Genomic DNA, 20,386 nt, shown 5'->3' on the forward strand with positions numbered 1-20,386 from the left:
TCAAGACCAGGTTAGGCAACATAGTGAGACCCTGTCTACTAAAAGCAACTTTAAAATTAGCCAGGAGTGGTAGTGTGCACCTATAGTACCAGCTGTTTGGGAGGCTGAGGTGGGAGGATTGCTTGAGCACAGGAGTTCAAGGCTGCAGTGACCTGTGATGGCACCACTGGGTTCCAACCTGGGTGACAGAGCAAGACTCTGTCTCAAAACAATGAAATAAAACATAAAAACAGTCTCATAAATATTTTCACTTTGGAACTTGACCCAGTCAGTGAGTTCAAACCTAGTATTTTTAATTAATTGAAGTGTCTAGTGTAATAAAATCTGATTTGCTTAATGTTGGCTCTGAAGTAATTTGACTTAATAACTTGTAACAATAGATACAGAGTTGTTTTTCTGTCTGTAGCTTAAGATGTGAGCTGGGTATTGAAAGCCTTAGATTTGCTAACTATAATTGAATTATTTGTGTCTAGACTGCTCTTTGGCATGTTTCCAAATCATTTTTATTTCCTTTGGGAGACTAGAGACATAACAGCTGTAGAGATGACCATGAGTGCTGTGTGAACATGATTGCCTTCAGTAAATGTGTTTGCCTACTTGGATATAGGCCTGCATATTATTTTTGGAGTCAGATTTTGGGTAAAGCTCATGGGCTTTTTCTAAATGCTCCCTATCTTAGACCATCAAATGAGGCATCAAGTGTGCAGGTCAGGTTGCAGTTAGAGATACATTTGAATGATATCACCCACATTGGTCTTTGGAATATGGAATCTTTTTTTTTTTTTTTTGTCCTTTCATTAGTACATGTAGCAGATCTGAAAGAGAATTCAGCTTGAATTTTCTCTGTTTGGAAGATAATTGGTCATGTATCCAAAGCACTTCTCTTTTCATACTCAAGTTAACTTCAAATGGTTGTAGAGCCTCCAGGGTTTTTATTTAGCCATAGTGAAACTGATTATGACCAAAGTTGGCTTCTGTCTAATAGAAAATGTTATATTTTTGAAAATGTGCAGATTTTGAGGTTTATCACAGGTGAGAATCTGTCATATCTGAGATTGTTGTTTCAGCATATTTTAGAGTGATACTCATGTTGAGATGCATTAGCTCTCTTAAGGAAAATATTGCTAAGTGCAGATTCAGTTCTGTGAGCTGCACATAAAGGTGCTTCAGTCACTTTGTGATTGTAGGAAAAAGAACTTTCTAGGGCACGGTTTTATAGTTTTGTATCTTGGGAGGTTTTTGGTTTGTTATTGTTGTTTTTAATGATTCTGCTATCACCCAGTCTGTAGTGCAGTGGTACAATCATAGCTCGCTTCAGCCTTGAACTCCTGGGCTCAGTTGATCCTCCCACCTCAGCCTCCCAAGTAGCTGGGATTACAGTTGGGGGCCACTGTGCCGGCTGGGGGATATTTAAAGACATAAGTTTCTCTGCAGATCACTTTCCTTGTTAACAATGCTGACAAACACTAGGAGTTACTATCTTACATCTGGTCTCTTCACTTTTATGAGTGCCATGGAACTCATAAGTTGTATTGTGAGCAAGTGTATTTTCAACCTTCTCAGGAAACTTAAGATTGTTAAAACAGATTTTTAAGAAAAAGACTGTATTTTGAAGATAAGGTTGAAGGGAGATTCAGTTAGTTAGAACATCTTTGGATCTGTTGTTTCTTACAGTGTGCAGTAATTAAGCTTTCAGGACACAAGGTACAAATACTAGTTTTTCTGTATACCGAGCACAGATAATAATACAGACTCATCTCCAGCAGTATAGGAAAGTTCATGTGACAATTTTTCAAAGATGATGCCTAATTTTAAACACCAGATTATTTTTGTGTCTTAAAAATCAAAGTGTTGATTGTAATGGATAGGGTTTGGGGTAAATAAAATATAGAAGCCATCCTATTGAAGACTTTACAAAATTATGATGAAATAGTATGCTCTGGTTAAAAAAGATACATTCAATTTCTAACCTTAAAACTCTTGTTTGGGCAAACAAAAAGGTGGGTCCTCTAAGGGTCAGAACACTTTTCAGGATGACCCTATTTCTTAAGTTGTTGGAAATAATATTTTGATAAGGTCCTTCAGTTCCTTCTTCATGCCTCAGGTTCCTTTTGTGTACTGTTTTCTGGAGAGCCCATAAAGGGACGAGGCATACACTTGCCTTTTAAGTCTAGGAGGAGTAAAAGTATTTCTGATACCCAGTTTTGCCTTCCCATAGGTGAATTTCACCAAGTTATTCCAAAACTTTTCTACTCACCACAACACATGCCACCTTTACCACCTTACTTCCCTCCCAGCAGAGAAACTTGCCTCTTTTCCTTATGTAACTAGTAGATGGGACTATAGTAATTTGTTTTAGTAACCTCTCAGCTCATTTAAATAATCTGGTCTCTGCCTCAAGACCAGTGGTTCTCAGCTGGAGTTGATTTTGCTTTTTCTCCAGCCGGGGGACAGTTAGCAGTTTTTGGAGACACTTTTTGGTTATCACAACTTGGTGTGGGGTGCTGCTGGCATCCAGTGAATATTAGATTAGGGTGCTGCTAAATATTCTATAGTGCATAGGGCAGCACCACCCCGTAACAAAGAACTGTCTCCACATGTCCGGAGTGCCCAGGCCGGGAAACCTTGCTCTAGTTTTAGACATATCATGCTGTAGGTTCTAAGCAACTTTTTCATTATTCTGGTTCACTCAGAACACTGCTTCATCAAATATCTTCTCTTTCCGGTACTTTTTTTATTTTTTATTTTTTGAGATGGAGTTTCACTCTTGTTGCCCAGGCTGGAATGCAATGGTGCTATCTCAGCTCACTGCAACCTCTGCCTCCCGGGTTCAAGTGATTTTCCTGCCTCAGCCTCCCAAGTAGCTGGGGTTACAGGCATGCACCACCACACCAGGCTAATTTTCTATTTTTGGTAGAGACAGGGTTTCTCCATGTTGGTCAGGTTGATCTTGAACTCCCGACCTCAGGTGATCTGCCTGCCTCAGCCGATCTGCCTGCCTCAGCCTTCCAAAGTGCTAGGATTACAGGCATGAGCCACTGCATCCAGCCTTCCTGTATTTTTTTTAACCTCTCCCTCTTCACTGACACCAAGTGTTCCTATTAACGTGCTCACATCTCTCACTTATAAAAAAGAATAAAACCTCTCTCTTTTCTAGTTACTGGTCTGTTTGTTCTTTTGTAGAATGATCTTTGGAAAGAGTGTTTTCATTTATTTCAGTTTCTTCATCTCTTATTCCTTAGTGCACTATCGTTTGCTTTTTACCCCACCAATCCATTGAAATTTCTTTCCAAAGTCACCAGTGATCTATTGACCAAATTTAGCAGCCATTTTCACTGCTTGTCTTACTTGATAGCACCACAACATTTAATGTTAGTGACTACTTTCTTGAAACTACTCCCTTGACTTTACAAACCACTCTCCTGTGCCCATCATCGGTGTTTCTTCTCTGAATTTTACAACTTCCCATGTGGTTCCATCTATTCACATGTGTTCTTGCCCACATGAGCTCCCTTAGGACCAACATACCAGTGAGTACACCTTTGATACCCAGGTCTGCCTAACTTTCTACCTAGATACCCTATAAGCATCTTAAGCTTAATCTCTATATTTTCTCTTCCAAATTCCCACCAAAAATGTTTTCTCTTTTCCCAGTGGTTGACATTCCCATTCTTTCCATTTCCCAAGTTAGAGACTAGGAAACTATTCTCTTTTGCTCTCGTAACATCCCTTAGTAACAAAGTGGTTAGGATTTTTACTTACTAAATATAACTGAAATTTGCATTTCCATGGCCTTGATTCAGTCCTTTTTTTTTTTGAGACGGAATTTCACTCTTGTTGTCCGGGCTAGAGTGCAGTGACACGATCTCGGCTCACTGCAACCTTCACCTTCCCAGTTTCAAACGATTCTCCTGCCTCAGCCTCCCAAGTAGCTGAGATTACAGGAGCCTGCCACCACGCCTGGCTAATTTTTGTATTTTTAGTAGAGATGGGTTTCACCATGTTGGCCAGCCTGGTCTCGAACTCCTGACCTCATGATCCACCCACCTCGGGCTCCCAAAGTGTTGGATTACAGGTGTGAGCCACCGCGCCGGCCTTGATTCAGTCCTTCATTGATGGTTGCAGTGGCTTCAAAACTATCTTCCAGGCTCAGTACTGACAAAGACATCTGCAGTGCTTACCAGAGTATTTTTTTCCAGAATTTTCCTAGGTAAAAAGAGAGCGTAGCATCTGGAGCTACATTACCGGAGTTTGAATTGAGGGCGAATCATTTTTGTTTTGGGTGCTTCAAAATTCCCAGTGGTAATGAACACATTAGTACCAATTTTATAAGGTTGATGTAGGGTTAAGCGACTGAGTACATGTAAAGCACTTGGAACAGTTCTGGGTACATAATGTTAGCTGCTATTACTTTATACAATCATTAATGTTGTAATACACATCTGAACACACATACCTACTAAAAGTTCTTCATTTCTGTGATAACCTACCAAATAAAACTTAAACTGCTTATTCTGACTTGCTGGACTCATCATAACCTAACTGTTTCCAGTTTCTTCTCTGGTCTCTGCTGTAAATACCATGTGTTTCAGCAATTTGATACTCTTAGAAGTTCCTCCAGAGTGCTTTTACTGCTTGACTGTTTTTCTCCCTGAAATGCTGTCCCCATCTCCACCGTGTAGACTCCTACTTAGTTGACCTGTTTGCTTTTTCTGTTTTAACCAAATGAGCTCTTTGAGGACAAAGATCTTATTCATGCTTATAATGTCTGACTCATAGTACACATTTAGTAAAAATTTGTTGAAAGCATAAACGAACATTTAAAAAATGAGAAGAGACTTGGCACAGTACAATTCCAGCACTTTGGGAGGCTGAGGTAGGAGGATTGCTTGAGCCCAGGAGATCGAGACCAGCCTGAGCAACAAAGTAAGACTCCATCTCTACAAAAAAACCTAAAAATATTAGCCAGGTATGGTGGTGTGCGCCTGTCGTTGCAGCTACTTGGGAGGCTGAGGTAAGCAGATCACTTGAGCCCAGAAGGTCAAGGCTTCAGTGAGCTCTGTTCACGCCGCTGCACTCCAGCCTGGGTGACAAAATGAGACCCTGTCTTTTTTTTTTTTTTTTTTTTTTTTGAGACAGTCTTGCTCTGTTGCGCAAGCTGGAGTGCAGTGGCACGATCTCACCTCACTGCAGTCTCTGCCTCAGTACCAAGTAGCTGGGATCACAGGCACCTGCCGCCACTGGGTTTCACCATGTTAGCCAGGCTGGTCTTGAATTCCTGACCTCAGGTAATGCACCTGCCTTGGCCTCCTGAAGTGTGGGGATTACAGGCGTAAGCCACTGCACCCAGCCAAGACCTTGTCTTCAAAACAAAACCTAGAAGAATCAAACCACTGAGATCTGGAAAAATTAGTTATTTGTTACACAAAGCCTTGCACCAACAACTTCAGCATCACTTGGAAGCTTGTGATGCTCAGAATCTTAGGCTTCATCCCAGTCACCGAATCAGGATCTGCATTTTTAAAAGATCCTCAAGTGATTCATAGGTGTGATAAAATTTAGTTGTAGTTCATTTATCGTTTCCCCAACAAACATGGGTTTTCGTATATTTGAAGTCTTATTTTTGATGTTACTACAGATTAAAAGAATTTTGTAAATCAGCTTAGTGACAAGAAAAGTAAAACATTTAAAAATAGCAGTTAAACTGAATAATGTTTTTTTTCCTCCTAGACAACAGTTAGCAGAAGCCATATGTACAGTTGTTTCTGAAGGCGAGATCATTTTTTAACTAGAGCTGTTCCATGGTGTATTTAAGTTTTATTTGATACCATCTCTGATAATATTAGAGCCTTGAGAGCATGTCTCATATGAATATTTTTGTTTTGCCTATAGGTTGAATTTCATGAAATGTCGAGGTGGAAGTCTGTGGATTAGGACTGAGGGAATACCTTCTTAGACTTCTTTGGTTCTTCTGATTTTTTGACAGGCTTCCCTAAGTTTGTCCTAGGCCTCATTCTGCTTTAGTAGATACTGGCAAGGTGCCCATTAGGAGAGAATAGAATTTAGTAAAATGTGAAAGGTCTTTAAAAAGTGTCATTGGTAAATAAGATGAAAAGATTGGAAATCATCGAAACTTTATTATTTAAAAGTTAATGTAAACACTGTGTTCAGCCCAAGCACCTTAAGAGGTATGTCTTCCATTCTTACACATCAACATACAGAGGTGAATGTTGTTATATGGCACAGCTTTTGTGTAGTACATGTTTCAGTCACAGTATTAAAGTTTCTATTAAAATATTTCTAAAAATATGGGAAATGTGATATTTTAAATTAATGGGCCTGAAAAAAATAGCTTACAGTTAAATGTTTTTATCAGATTATGAGAGTTCCAAGTTTCTAGATTATTTGGAATAGTTTACAAAATAGTTTAAACAGATTTTCAACTCGTTTCAAAACTCAAATGTAGACGCCTGAAGGGTGAGAGAGAAAGAGAGTATGTTACCACATGTTTATCATTGGAATGTAGAAACAAATTCATACTCAATTCAGCAAATACTTATTGAAGAACATATTTCAGATGCCTTGATTGATGAAAGTTGGTGACAGTAGGTAATTGAGAAAGATATTATGGTATTGACAGAGCACAGTCCCTGCCTTTAAGGAGTTTACGTTTTAAAAGGGGAGAGACAGCCAGTAAACTCTATTTCAATATAATGTGTGAATTGATGTAACAGATGGGTTTGTAAGATACAGCTAGAACATAGAGAAAGGACACTAGTTGCTAGATTTTCATTAGAAGATGCCTTTTTGTTTCAGCAAATTAACTTCCTAAGTCTCAATATCCTCATCTATAAAAATGGAAATAAAAAGTACCTAGAAGACTCATTTTGAGGGTCAAATGTAAATACATGTGCAGTGCTTAGTACAATACATAAAACAGACTGCATAATAAATGTTGACTGCTACTAATACTTACTGGCAATTACTTAGGGAATCTTTCCTTCTGTCTTTGTGATTTCTGCTTCCTTTTCTCTCTTCCTTCCTTCCTTTTTTTTTTTTTTTTAAATATTCGTAGCCCTAGTCCATGGATTTAAAGGAAACATTGCTAAAATCGTGGAGGTCAAATTTAGGTTTCTTTGGACATTTCTTTTCTCCTGTTGTCCCCTCCCTGCGCACCCAACATGAATAACCCTAGTCTCCTCTTTAACTTTTGAAAGTTTCCAGAACAGTAATGGTAGGGTCCTTTTACAGCATGATGTCACATGTTATTCAAGTCTTGTACTGTCCAATATGGTAGCCTTCAGTCACATATTGCTATTTAAATTTATAAAAAATTAAAAATTCAGTTCCTCAGTCACACCAGTCACCCTTCAATGCTCAACAGTCACATTAGCTAGTGGCTACCAAATTGAGCAGCACAAATACAGAACATTTCCAGGAAGTCCTATTTTATAGTGTTACTCTAGAAGAGCAATTGCTGATGACATAGGCTGTTTACCTTAATTAAAATTATATGATTCAGAATTCTCTGTCCCAAACTATATTTTAAAATTTTTTTTTAAATTCTCACTTCTGGTTAGTTTCCATTAAGGAGTTACCATGCTTGGCAATGCTGATTCTTATTTTTATAAATATAAACTCTACGTTGGTATTTTAATTTGTGTTTTAAGACTTATTAAAATGTCTTGGGGTGTTTTTTTTCAAATATAATTCAGTGAAGTTTTCAGACTCTTTTAAGCCACATCTTTAAAATGCTATTTCTCATTAAAGATAACGTAACATAATGTTGCGATAAATATGTATTCTGCTTTACAATAAATATATAGACTGCTTTAATCCCTTCTTCTTCAGTCTTTTATGTATTATATTTGCCTTTTCTGAGCAACTCGGCTTGTTTTTTCCAAATACAGATAGTATTCAGTTAGGGTGCTTCATATACCAGCTGCCATTTACATCTATGTTATTACCTATGACAGACACATACACATGTTGACAGACAATTTTAAGTAAGTCAGTCCATCCTTAAGATTACCAGAAGACCAGAAAGATTATCTACTAACTGCTGCTGGGCAGATTTTACACTGAGTTTGAAGTGTTCAGTTATATGTAACATTCTGGATCAGTTCGTCAAGAATTCGTCCATAATTCTTCCTGGAAGTGTCCTCATGTGTAGCTGTCAGGATCTTTCCAGAGAGACTTTTAAAAAAATTCTGCAGCCCTAAAAATGATGTTTGCTACTTTCTGATTTGTTGCAATATAAACATATTATTTACAGACAATATAAGGAAATACTGAGTTCATTTTCATACTGTGAACTACGTTATTGCCATATTGACCTGTTCGGTTCACTGTATACTTTATAAAGCCGTATTCTCAACAATGTATCACGATATCAATGATCGTTAGTAATTAGTCTTTTATTCTGAAAGATTGGGCACCAGATCAGAGTTGAAGAGAAAGTGAATAAACCTTTAATGTTTTAACAATATCTTGGAGTTTGAAAACACCATAGAGATCACTTACTGTATTTTTTAGAAAATAAAAAATTTAAAAGAGACTGTGACTTATAGTCATGGGCCTAGGTAGCAGTGTTCTTTTTTATATATACTGTATTCCATATAAGTGTGCATATAATCAAATGTTTACAATTTACACATCTCTATAGAAATGCAATGAATAAACTTGAATTCAGAGAGACTCAAGGAGGGCAAGTGACTTCATGTCTCATTGTCTCAGTTTTTTTTGTTAATGTAAAATGGGCCAATTATTGTATTGAGCTTAAGTGTTTGTTTTGAAGACCTAAAGAGTAATGCATGGTGCTAACACATGCCACGGCATGGTTGAATCTTGATGATACTTTGCTAAGTAAAAGAAGCCAGATACAGGCTGGATGCGGTGGCTCATGCCTGTAATCCCAGCACTTTGGGAGGCCAAAGTGGGTGGATCACCTGAGGTCAGGAGTCAGTGACCAGCCTGACCAACATGGTGAAACCCCGTCTCTACTAAAACTACAAAAAAATTAGCTGGCCGTGGTGGTGTGCACCTGTAATCCTGGCTACTCGGGAGGCTGAAACAGGAGAATCACTTGAACCCAGGAGGCAGAGGTCACAGTGAGCCGAGATCATGCTATTGCACTGCAGCCTGGGTGACAAGAGCGAAACTCCATCACACACACACACAAAAAAGCCAGAGACAAAAGATCACATATTATGATTTATTTATATGAAATGTCCAGAGAAGCCAAATCAGTAGAGACAGAAAATAGATAAGTGGTTACCAGTGGCTTAGGGGTGAGGGGGTGGGAAAGAATGGACAGTGACTGCCGATGGTTACAGTTTCCTTTTAGCATGATGAAGATGTTCTGAAATTGGTGGTAGTTACACATCTTTGTCAATATACTTAGAACTACTGAGTTGTACACTTGAAAAAGGTGAAATTTATGTGAATTGATACCTCACTAAGAAAAAAAGGAGTAATGCATGTAAAGTACTTAGCAGGTACCTATTACATAATAAGCTTTTTTTTTTTTTGAGACGGAGTCTCGCTCTGTCACCCAGGCTGGAGTGTGGTGGCGTGATCTCAGCTCACTGCAGCCTCTGCCTCCCAGGTTTAAGTGATCCTCCCGCCTCAGCCTCCCAAGTAGCTGGCACTACAGGCATGCGCCACCATACCCAGCTAGTTTTTGCATTTTTAGTAGAGACGGGCTTTAACCATGTTGGCCAGGCTTTCTCAATAAGCTGTCTTTATAAAGATTTTTGGCTACTGTTATTAGGAACCATTTGTGAATTTTAAGAAAATAATGCAGAAAAACTAGGAAGTATAGGCTGGGCGGGGTGGCTCACCCAGTCCCGCACTTTGGGATCCCAGCACTTTGGGAGGCCTAGGCGGGTGGATCACCTAACGTCAGGAGTTCAAGACCAGCCTGACCAACATGATGAAACCCCATCTCTACTAAAAATACAAAAATTAGCTGGGTGTGGTGGCGGGTGCCTTATAATCCCAGCTACTTGGGAGTGTGAGGGAGAAGAATTGCTGGAACCCAGGAGGTGGAGGTTGTGGTGACTGGAGATCGTGCCATTTCACCACAGCCTGGGAATGAAGAGTAAGACTCCGTCTCAAAAAAAAAAAAAAAAAAAAAGAAAAACTAGGAAGTATAATATTAAGTATTGTATTTTATTTTACTACCTGAAATACAAATGATTTAACCACTAATGGCATATTTTAATTACTTTTTCAGCAGTAGAATGTAAAAAAGATACTAACACTAGTTTCCAAATTCAGGTATTAATCATAGCGAGTTTTTTGCAATAAAGAATCCCATGTTTTAGTTAGTATTACAGTACTATTTAAATATTTTTCTTAATATATAAGCCATTAAAATGGCAAATTTCATGTTGTATACATTTTACCATGATTTTTTAAAATAATAAATACTAAGTCTCATAAGAGCTTTTAATCCTTGAGAAGCCTTTTTTCTATGTGTATAGTCCTGTCCTTTTTATTATTTCAGAAAAAGGTAATCATAGTGATAGAAATCTTTAACGATGGCAGTTTATATGTATCTTTAGTTTGTGGCTTTTAAAATGAAAATTATTACAGCTGACATCTAATATATGTATCTACTAGGTACTGAATAGGGCACCCACAGGAAGTAAATTCCATACCTTAAATTAATCTCATGTTGTTAATGTGATAAAATAGAAGACTCAGCATTGTTGGTCTGGGGGAAACTGGTGTTTTAGCTTCTCTTCTCGGCTGTCATAGTGGTGCCAGTAACTTACAGAGTAGAAAACGCTCTGGTTAACGCTCAGAATCTGTAATGAAGTAGCAGAAAAAAGATAGTTTTTGTTTTAAGGGCTTACATAAGATAGTTGAGGACAAAGAATGCACTAAGGATAGCCCCAGTGCCTCCGAATGGCTCTTGATGTATGATGGTTGCTCAGATATTTGTTTAATAAATCAATTTACAGGTATTCATTGGGATGCAATTTGATGATAATTAAATGCATAAATTGTGATAGCTATTTATCAAGCCAATTTTATATGCTAGCATTTTGTTTGAGTGAGAGATTGGGTGGGGATGGAGATACCAGGAAATTCTGTAAGTGTTACCGCCTTCAAGGAACTTGGAAAGGTGGTGGGCGATGGGGAAGATGCTAAAGAATGGTGTAAAAAACCCAAGGTTGAATATAGCCAAGTGCTTCAGTACTTGGTGAAGGTGCAAAATGCTCCATATGAAGAGAAAAGAATGTAGTGGTGGGATTAGATTTATGGTGGGAGTGGGATTTGGGGTAGGCCTCAAAGGACTATCTTAAAGGCTGAGAAAGGGTGAAAGGTATTTGCATGTAGGGATACTGATCAGTTATGAGACCAACTAGAGCAAAGGTGTAAAGCCTAAGAGTCAACCCCTCGAAAGTTAATGAAATGTGAGCTCCGTCTGACTGGAGCTGGGAAGTCCACTTTAGGAGAAGGTGACAGACTTATGGTTGGATTGGTTAAGTGAGATGGCGTTATACAGAATCTTCATCATCAGAAGCGGAGTAGTTCATAGTTCACATAGACTCCAGAGGAGGAGTCAGGGGACTTAGTATAGGTTCTCTAACTGAAAAATGAATTGATGTTTAAGGAGAGATTAATTTGGTAGTTTTGTGTATGGTATGAAAATGGGGTTGGAGAGACTAATTAATGGGTTTGCTCCAGAGTGCCCTTGTGTGGGGTATACACTTTTTTTTTTTTTTTTTTTTTTTTTTGAGGCACAGTTCTGTGGCACAATCCCAGCTCACTGCAACCTCCGCCTCCCAGGGTCAAGCGATTCTGCCTCAGCCTTCCGAGTAGCTGGGACTACAGGCGCCTGCCACCACACTCCACTAATTTTTTGCAGTTTTAGTAGAGATGGGGTTTCTCCATGTTGGCCAGGCTGGTCTCAAACTCCTGACCTCGAGTGATCCGCCCGCCTTGGCCTCCCAAAGTGCTGGGATTACAGGTGTAAGCCTCTGCACCCGGCCTAGTGTACACTTTTATATGACACATAAGGCTAGGTCTAGGCAGAATTATAAGTAGATTATTGCCTTTTGCCTTTTTTCCCCCCACTATTTTCCCTATGTCTCTCTTCATTGTCCCCATGGACCCTAATATTACAATAGATTGTCTAGCTATCATAATAGATTCTAGACAATCAGCTGTTATTCAGTGAGTTTGTGATTTGGGGGATAATCTCTTTTTTAAAAAACACAAATTCTCACTTTAATAAGTGACTTTTGTAAACCAAGAGCTTTCCTTGTCAAATTTTCATTATAGGTTAATGATGAAATGGCAGGTAATTCACACTTTTGGACAGAGCACACCGCCCCCGTGGAATCACCCTACAGAAGAGGCCAGCTATAAAGGATGTCTCACACCTTTAAGATCAGTGTTTCTCAATGTGTGGACCATGGATACCTGTATTAGAATACACAAAGGATTTGTTTAAAATTCAGGCTGAGCCCCTCCCAAGACCTAATAGAGCTAAAAGCTTTGGGAGTAGGTGGAGGAAACCTGCATCTTTACCCAGCAATCCAGGTAATTTATATGCATACTACATTTTGAGACCCACTGATGAAAGAATTCTAATTTTCTATAGAGTTACTCTAGCAAGGAACCTTCTCATTTCTTATATATTAGGTTATTTCTACATGGGACATTTCCCAGTAGACCATATTATTTATGGTATCTTACTAGGTGGAAGCCAAAAGAACATTAAATAATCTGCTGGTGTTTGGGGGTTAGTTTTGCACTATTTCTTACAGTGCAAGCAATTCTTGTTACCTCGTAAAACGGTTCCCCCTTTGAAGGGTTGAATACTATTCACATAGCAGCCCAGCCTGTGGTATATGTGTTTAATCTGTCAAATCTCATTCCATTTTTCTTCTGTAAGAATGCTAATGATACCAATTTCTAGAATCGAATGATTTCTACTCTGCCTGTTGAACTGCAAATTTGAAATCCCCTATAATAATTAGAGCCCTCCTTAGAGTATATTGTAATGACCATTGAACCTGTATCTAAAAATTCTAGTAACTTAACTATCTAGTCTTAAAAACAAAAAATTAAAACAGGAACTCCAAAACAATCTCAGAAGTTAGAGTAGGTGAAGTTAGCCTATTTTAGATGTGTGAAGGGATGGCAGTGGGGGAGAAAGATGGATTACTAAGTATCATTTATTTCTTACTGGGTAAAAATTCAAACAGGAGACCTTATAGCTGCCTTTTTATTACACTTGGCTTCCTTTTAAGTTTATTGGCCTTTGGTTGGTGCATATGTGAATAAATTTAGACTATTATTTGACTGACAAACACTTAAAAATGAGTGTTCATATTCATTTTAGGTGGAGTTAGAAATGGAACCTGAACTATAATATATAATATAGCATGCCGCTTTCCTTTCTGATTTTATGGTAACATTGAAACTAAAATGTTTCTTTCTTATGTGTCCATCCTGACTGCCATCCTGAAACTAGAGCCTCTTGTCTGCTATCTGAAAAGAGCAACAGCAGGAAGGAAGCAATTGATTTATATACATTTGAATTAGTCTGTAAAGCCCAAGGTCTGTATTTGTTCAAGAAGAGACAGAAGCAGCAGTAATGCTCTGTGCGTCAGGTGGATTAGATGCAAATGTGCAAGCTATCATCTTTCTAAGAGAAGCATTTTAACAAGGCAGTTTTGTTCCTAGCTCTTCTTTTTTTTCTATATATCTGTTGTGTTGATTTTTAATTTGGATTATTTTCCACTGGCTTTAAAAATGTAAGTCTTTCTCAAAAGAGAAAGCATTTTGTAGCATCATAATGTACATTGATTATACATCAAACTATATATAGTGTAGTTAGCTTGATGTAGACTGTGTAGCTTTGTAGTTTGCAACTTAGTTGTATATTTAAATGAGAAACAAGTGACTAACTGGATCCCATCAAGGTGGGTGTTAGGTACAGCCTCAGCCATAAAAGACTTAATCAGGCCGGGTGTGGTGGCTCATGCCTATAATCCCAGCACTTTGGGAGGCCGAGGCAGGTGGATCACCTGAGGTCGGGAGTTCGAGACCAGCCTGACCAACATGGAGAAACCCCATCTCTACTAAAAATACAAAATTTGCCAGGCGTGGTGGTGCATGCCTGTAATCCCAGCTGAGGCAGGAGAATCACTTGAACCAGGAGGCGAGGTTGCAGTGATCCCAGATCACGCCATTGCACTCCAGCCTGGGCAACAAGAGCGAAACTCCCTCTAAAAAAAAAAAAAAAAGACCTAATCAATACGTTTCCAAGGAGAAAGTGGGATTTTGAAATTCCTACTAGCTGCCAAAAGACAAAATGTTCCTGACACAGCTTTACTACCAAGTGAAAAGATTAAAAAATTCATTAGCTATAGCAAAAATCAGTTTTCAGTTTTTCCGGTTACCAGTTTTCTAGAAATCATTTGATTTTCAAATCTGCTGTTAGATTGCATTGTGCTTTTCAATAGAGCATCTGGAGACTCTGCTATAAAACTCAGAAATGAAGATGTCTTCATTAAATTTGGTCATAGTAGCATGAAATCTTTTAGCTGAATATAAAACATTTCAACACCTTTAAAGGATAAATGCTCATACCTTCAGGACTGTCAACTACTTTTATTAGTTATGTGGTACTAAATGCATCTCCCTTGGAGCATACTCTTGTTAATTTAAAGTTCCTTGTAGCTTTAATTTTAAAGGACTTATTTGGAATGTTATTAACATTCCTCTCATTTTGTAATCCCCAACAGAATTTTACCATTGCCAGATAATTTAACTAGTGCAGGAATTTGACTTTGTTATAGACTCATGAGGGGCAAATTCTTTACTGATGATTTCATGGTTAGCTTTGCCAGAAGATTAGGAATATTACTATTTTAGTTTCCCAAGATAAGTCTTTGAAAATGGACAAGAGAATTGACTCAGTAAAGGTTACAGCCACAAAAACAGCAGAATTGTGAAATTGTTCTCATTGCTGATAAAATGGAGTCTTTAAATGCATAGTTGCATACATGTATGAATGTGTACGCACGCGCGCGCGCGCACACACACACACACACACTTTGGGAATGTAATCTGTAAAATATGTTGCCAGTCTCAGATGATACTGTAAAATAAGTGAAGTTTTCATTGTCCCGGCTTTCTTTTCTGCTTGTTTTTATTGATTTTGAAATTAGCCTACCCCAATATCTTCCAGGGAATTTTTAAAAAGTTATCCTTCTCTCTTTCTTGAGGTTCCTCATATACTTTCTATCACACGCACATTTTCACGAGAGCAAAGTCTACCCTTAACTGAAATGAATGACTGCTGAATGATCAGGAACTCCAAGTCCACATGGAATTCTTGCTCTTCGGTCCCAGACTCTCCCTCCTGTGTCCCCCTCAGGCAGGTGAGCATTCTGTAGTTTGTAGCGACAGCTCTTCCTGGTTTGGGTTTTCTTCCTGTCATTGCCTTATTCCAGTTAATCATTACCTAGACTAGTTGCTAAGCTGAAAATTCATATTGTGGAATTTCATATTGGATAACATAGTTGCTTTTCTTGTTTTTTGAACAATGCTTTCAAAAAATAAAGGAAAAAATGAATATCTTAATTACAGCATTTTGGAGCCTTAACGTTTGATCAGTATTTAAAAGCAGTGTTACATGTTTGAATTGTGGTGGTTCTTGAAACTTTTTTACTGCCTTCTTTGTCCTCATGGAGAATGTTGTCCTAAGCACAGAACTTGTCATTCGAGTATCTTCAGGATTTGTACAAATTGTTTATCCTGTGACATCAATTCTTTGTGCTAACTAGTTTCTGCCTTTGACAAGGCTTTTGAAATTTGTGCAACAAAAGCTTCCACGGGTGAAGGACAATGTAGTTTTGTTCACTGCTGATTCTTGGAGTGGTTAACATTTGGGGTGATACTTTGATTAAAGCACACAAGAAAATATGTGAGGATAACTGTGGAAATAGAAAATATGAACATTTTAACATTCTCCCACTGAGTGACTTTCATGTAAAGGTTTATTTCCTTCCAGGAATGCTGTCACTTTACTCAATTCAGTGATTTCTTATTTTTTCAAATTAATATTAGTTTGCTTTGACAAATGAGTTTATCAGATTGCTTCATCTGACCAAAATTTTTAAAAGTTCGGTACTCTGTCCTATTTTTTTGTCATGAACATCTCTCACGCTGATCTCATAATACCTGTTTCTTTCTACCATCCACAGCACAGTCATTTTTCCTTTTTTTCTTGTCATTCAAAATGGTGTTTATTTCATATTTTTGTCTGTTTTGTTTTAAAAATAATACATGTTTATCATAACTCATTCATCCCGTAACAAAGGAGATGAAGTAAAAAATTCATAATTAGCCAGCCAGCCTAATTCTTCTTCTGCAGAGGCAACCACTGTTAGTTCCTCATGTGTTCTTCTAGATGCTTCCCGAGCATATAAGCTGCACATCATTTGTAATGCCTGTATAATATTCTGCTATATGCTTAACCATAATTTAGTTAACCAGTTTTCTCCTGAGGAACACGTTTCCTGTTTTTCTGTTGTGCCCAGTATCTGCAGTTTCCCATGGTGCTCCAGTCCTCTACTGAGGAGGATTTCAGCTGTTTCCTGTTCTCCTCCCTATTCTACCCAGTCTTGACAGAGTTTGGAAGGATGTTTTTCTTTTCTTAGACATGTTATTTTAGAGCACTCAGGGATATAGTAGTTACATGGAATTTCTTGATGTAATGTTTTGTTTTGTTTTGAGATAAGAGTTTCACTCTTGTCACCCAGGCTGGATTGCAGTGGCGTAATCTCAGCTCACTGCAACCTCTGCCTCCTGGGTTCAAGCGATTCTCCTGCCTCAGCTTCCCAGGTAGCTGGGATCACAGGTGCCCACCACCACACCTGGCTAATTTTATATTTTTAGTAGAGAGGGGGTTTCACCATGTTGGCCAGGCTGGTCTCGACCTCCTGACCTCAAGTGATCCACTCACCTCGGCCTCCCAAAGTGCTGGGATTACAGGTGTGAGCTAGCATGGCCGGCTGTGATTTAATGTTAATAATTTTAAAACCCATGAATGTTTTCAGGGAATTAGAGTTAACTTTTAGAAAATTGCTTTCGTAGTGTCCCGTGTCATCCTTATGTGAGTAAAGCATTATCCTGTAGGCTGGGAATAGAGAGTACAAAACAGAGGCCAGGCCCTGATGGATTCACCATGGGGCTTCACTCTTTCTCTTCACCTTTCACTACTGAAAGCTGTTAGTGTGTGTCTATTCACTATGTGATCCTAGGGCATATTTTACTGATAGGATTATTTGAGTAGGAGTTGTGTGGTGGCAATTGTGAGTTGTTTTTTTTCAGTGGTGGGGGTGGTTTTGAGGCAGCGTCTGGAGTGCAGTGGCATGATCTCAGCTCACGGCAGCTTTGACTGCCTGAGCTCAAGCAATTCTCTTGCCTCAGCCTCCCGAGTAGCTGGGACCACAGAAAGGAACCACCATGCCCAGCTAATTTTAAAAATTATTTGTAGAGCGGAGGTCTTGCTGTATTGCCCGGGCTGGTCTCAAACTCCTGGCCCAAGTGATCCTCCCACCTTGGCCTCCCAAACTGCTGAGGTTACAGGTATAAGCCACTGCGCCTGGCCCAGTAATTGCTTTAACAGTGGTTAATATGGATATTCCTTGAGCCAGAAGCATAATTTTCCCCATCTGATGCCCAAAATGTGAAAGGAGAGAAGACATTGACAGGTCTGCAGAAGCAGGGCCCCGCAAGGTGGCTACAGATACTGTTATGTGGGGCAGGGGTAGGGGAGGTGGTAGGGAGTTGTATGAAAAGTTTAGATCATTTTTTAGTAAAAACTATCTATTAAGGGTTAATTATTTAAAATATGTCCTTATAGACTGGGCACAGTGGCTTATGCCTGTGATTCCAGCACTTTGGGAGGCCAAGGTGGGCAGATCACGTGAGGTCAGGAGTTCGAGAGCAGCCTGGCCAACGTGGCGAAACCCTGTCTCTACTGAAAATACAAAAATTAGTCGGGCGTGATGGCGCACACCAGTAATCCCAGGAGGCTGAGGTACTAGGATCGCTTGAACCTGGGAGGCGGAGGTTGCAGTCAGCCGAGATCATGCCACTGCACTCCTGCCTGGGTGCCAGAGCAAGACTCCATCTCAAAATAAAATAATAAAATAAAATATGTTCTTATAGCTACTTGTATAGCAATCATATTTTCCCTAAGTGCTGGTTCCTCAGGAGCAAGGACAATGCCGTGTCACCCTGGTATCCCCAGCAGTGCCTCCCGTGTAGTACAGCAAATAGGGCTGATTAATTAATAGAAATAGTGAAAGAGAAATGTGCCATACAGATATGCAAATCCTAGTTATCAAAGTTAAATAAAAATGTCTTCCTTTTTCCTAATTCATTACTCTTATCTAAGCAATGAATAATTTCTTGGAAAGGAACTCTGTTGTATGTATTCTGGGCAAAAACTGTCTTAACTCACTAATTCGCAACTATTTTTATTATACTTTGTTAAAGAAAAAACAAAATGGGCAAGATGAAGGAAGCTGTATTCTCCCGCTGTTGGAATGAAATTTGGTTTGAGTGTTCCTCACTGAAAAGTATCATTTTAAATTCTTTTCTACTTCATTTTCTGCAGTGGAAAGTTACAGAAATAGAGTTTGAAGGAAATGATTTCAGCCTGAAGTAATTAAAAATACTGCTTTGGGTTCTTAAAAACTCATTTTCCTTTGAACTCATGTACAGTATTTTGTTATGCATGACAAATAATGACATATATGGAGGCTGTCTTTGACGTCAGCATCTCACTTGGCATTGTTTCACATGTAGGTTGAACTCGCCTATTGAAAGTTTCTATAAATGCAATAAACCTACCTACAGTTTATTTCTGGTAGCCTTTGGGATTTAAGAGAGAAAACCAATGCTTTAACTGTTTTAAAATCAAGGAAGCAAAATATCCATGAGAAAGTAAGCCACTTAGCATTCGACAATGGAAAGTTTCAAAGCATTTTGTAAATTTTAAATATACTCTATAATTCTTCTATAATTGGTACCTTTGGTACTTTTTGGGTAAATTGGAGTTATTCCAAAATAGTTATATTTTATAGCAGTTTTGACACCATGACACTTAGCAGCAGGATTTTAAAATTAAAGTACTGTTTAGTTCTTTTCGTTCTGTGATATGTGTATGGACAACTTTAATTGAAATGTCTAATTCTGGTAGCGGAGGAGATCTCATTAATTCAAAATTATAAAAGGTTTCAAAAAATAAGTATTTTTAAAATTATATAATTTCTTTTTGGTGTCATTTTAAAAGAATAAATATTCTTAGTTGTGCCTTCGAAAATCACTTATGGAGAAAATTGCACTTCAGGATTCTATACTTGTACCAGTAGAGGTCACTGTGCACCTATAAAAGGAAACCCAGTGCTTGCTTCTAGGGATGAGCTAGTTATCCTAGAATGTTATAACTAATAACATCATTGATCTTTCTGGGAACTTAACCAAATTCCCACCCCACTCCCGCCTCACCTCTTAACAAAATCACTTGCCTGTCATCATCTGAGAGTCCCTGTTATTGTCTGTTCCCATAATGGGAGTGTATTCTGATGAGGTTGAGTAGAGCCCTGGCACGCTGTCCCGTAGTATACTTAGGTGAATCAGCCAAAGCGCCAGAAACTATGATTTCACAGAAACAACCATTCAAACTCTCAGTTTCAGAGTTTGAGAGAACTTTAACATTCATTAGATTCAGCATCTGAGGTGGGGCTGAAGACTTTTTCATCTATTCTGAACATTTAATTTGCAAATCCAAAATCATTTCAAAGGTATTCTTTTCAGTACTGTCATCTATTTAAGAATGAGACTTTACTTATTAAAACTGTTTAGACCTTTACACTATTATAGTGTCCATGCTACATAGTGTTTGATTCTCTGAGTGTACCAACAAAATATTCATAGAATATTGTTTTATATGATTATTGCCACAGAGGTTTCTGATAACAGAAGAGTGAGAACTGAACTAAATGTTGGTTTGTTATAAAACTGCAATGGTGTCCTTACCAGATAGTCAAAGCAAATGTGTAAATCTCCAGTCAGCCTTGTGCAGTGACCCAAGTTACTGTGAAGGTGGCTGTAAAAGGTGATAAGGGAATGTCATGAATGAAGCAAGCAGTGGGGAATTGTAGAACAATGTAATTGGGCCTCAGTTTACAGAAGGAGAATACAATGTAGGTGCTTTCATGGGTCCCTTCAGCTCTAACACTCTAATCGTTAGTGCAGAGGGCACATTGCAGTGGTTAGCAATGTGGGTCCTGGAGAGAGTGCCTGGATTTGAATTATGACTCTGCCACTTACTGGTCATGAG

General features: G+C 38.6%; 1 protein-coding gene across 15 annotated transcripts in view; it reads left to right on the forward strand.

Moving 5' to 3' along the window:
- The window catches only part of SCAF8 (SR-related CTD associated factor 8), a 228,446-nt gene that overhangs the window by 114,136 nt on the left and 93,924 nt on the right, over window positions 1–20,386 (forward strand). For 4 of the 15 annotated variants that reach the window (XR_006697355.3, XR_012433559.1, XR_012433562.1 and 1 more), the window contains 2 exons: window positions 12,298–12,558; window positions 15,255–15,410. The exons of 8 other annotated variants lie outside the window; for them this stretch is intronic. The gene's annotated coding sequence lies outside the window, so the exon portion shown is untranslated. The remainder of the gene's footprint in view (window positions 1–12,297; window positions 12,559–15,254; window positions 15,411–20,386) is intronic. 3 more of the 15 variants (XR_001490104.4, XR_001490107.4, XR_012433560.1) reach the window with 1 other exon arrangement.

This window comes from Macaca fascicularis, chromosome 4 (assembly GCF_037993035.2).
Source record: "Macaca fascicularis isolate 582-1 chromosome 4, T2T-MFA8v1.1".
Classification (NCBI taxonomy): domain Eukaryota; kingdom Metazoa; phylum Chordata; class Mammalia; order Primates; family Cercopithecidae; genus Macaca; species Macaca fascicularis.